The sequence below is a fragment of the Grammomys surdaster genome, unplaced genomic scaffold (assembly GCF_004785775.1).
Source record: "Grammomys surdaster isolate TR1022 unplaced genomic scaffold, NIH_TR_1.0 63, whole genome shotgun sequence".
Taxonomy (NCBI): Eukaryota; Metazoa; Chordata; class Mammalia; order Rodentia; family Muridae; genus Grammomys; species Grammomys surdaster.
The window spans coordinates 22,538,098-22,539,940 of NW_021604565.1; the positions used below are offsets into that span (position 1 = coordinate 22,538,098).

A 1,843-nucleotide genomic window follows, 5' to 3' on the forward strand; every position below is an offset into this window, starting at 1 on the left:
ATCTTTTGATTATGTACCCAAGAGTGGTATTACAGGAACTTCAGGTATATCTATTTCAGATTTTCTGAGGTACCTCCATATTGTAATCACACAAGCGATGGAGGAGTGTACCTCTTTCTACACATCCTGACCAACATGTGTTGTCACCTGACTATTTCATCTTAGTCATTCTGATTAGTGAAGGTGGAATCTCAGGGTCGTTTTGATTAGCATTTCCCTGATAACTAAGGACTTTGAACATTAATTAATTAATTAATTTATTTATTTATTTATTTATTTATTTATGTTAAGAAGGTGAGCCAAAGATTTTATTTCACTGATATGTCCACAGGCTAGTGGGCGGGAAATCCCTACAGGGACACCTCAGGGCCCACCTCTCCATCTCCCTGGCCTTGGGCTACCCTTTCTTTCTTCAGTTCCCTCTCCTTCTTCCTTTGGAGCAGTCACCGCTCATGATCAAACTCTTTCATGTGCTTCATGTAGTCAGGTGGTCATAGTAGTCCCAGTTGTGTTGCTCATGCTTGTATGTCAGGAAGCCAGGGAAGCTGTCTCGTTGGTACTTTAGCAGCCGGATGAGATAGTAGGCACAGTAGTCACATTACTTCAGCGTCAGCTGGGCACTGTTCATCTCTTGTTGTGTTGCCCCTCGTGCTCCGGAAAGCCGTAGTCCAGCAGGAAGCTGGGCATCTATTGGGGGTCAAGTTCCACCAAGGCATCCCAGAGAGAGCACCCAGTCAGGTGCGCCTCCATGGCTACTCGGCCTTACCCTTCTTTAACAGCTGGGGTCACCTCGCCGCTCCCACCTAGAAGCCCTGTCCCTTCAGTGTTTTCCCTGAACATTTCTTTAAGTGATTCTTAGCCATTTGAGATTTCTAAGTTGTGAATCCTGTTTAGGTTCTTTTCATTTCTTTTTTTTTTTTTTTCTCAAGACAGGGTTTCTCTGTATAGCCCTGGTTGTCCTGGAACTTACTCTGTAGACTAGCTGGCCTCAAACTCAGAAATCCGCCTGCCTCTGCCTCCCAAATGCCGGGATTAAAGGCGTGTGCCACCACCGCCTGGCCCTGTTTAGTTCTGTACCCTATTTTTGATTGGGTTGTTTGATTTGTTGGAGGTTAACTTCTTGAATTTTTTATATATTTTGGATATTAGCTCTCTATTGGATGTGGGATGAGTGAATTATTTTTCACAATCTGTTGATTGCCAATTTGTCCTATTGACTATGTCCTTTCCAGCTTCACCAGATACCATTTATGAGTTCTTGATCTTAGAGCCTGAGTCTTTGGAGATCACTTTAGGAAATTTCCTCTCTGTGCCAGTGAATGCCAGGCACTTTTCCATGTTCTCTTCTGTTAGATTCATTGTATCAGATTTTAGGTTGAGGTTCTTGATCCACTTAGACTAGAGCTTTGTGCAAGGTGACAAATATGGATGTATTTTCATTTTTCTACATACAGACTGCCAATTAGACCAGCACCATTTATTGAGATGCTTTCTGTTTTTCATTGTATAGTTTTGGCTTCTTTATCAAAGATAAAGTGTCTGTAAATGTCTACTTCTATTTCTGTGTCTTCAACTCTATTCCATTGATCAATATGTCTGTCTCTGTACCAATACCATGAAGTTTTTTTCACTATTGCTGTGTAGTATAACTTGAGGTCAGGGATGATGATTCTCCCTTTTATTGTGAAGAATTATTTTCACTATCTTGTAATTTTTTTATTTTTGTTTGTTTGTTTTAATTTTTGTGATGAATTAAAGAATAGCTCTTTCCGCCTGGCAGTGGTGGTACATGCCTTTCTTTAACCCTAGAACTTGGGAGGCAGAGGCAGGCGGATTTCTGAGT

The 1,843-nt window shown here is 41.3% G+C and overlaps 1 pseudogene; it reads right to left on the reverse strand.

The window, feature by feature from the left end:
* Positions 1 to 350: 350 nt before the first annotated feature.
* Positions 351 to 750, reverse strand: LOC114619672 (annotated as a pseudogene).
* Positions 751 to 1,843: the final 1,093 nt, after the last annotated feature.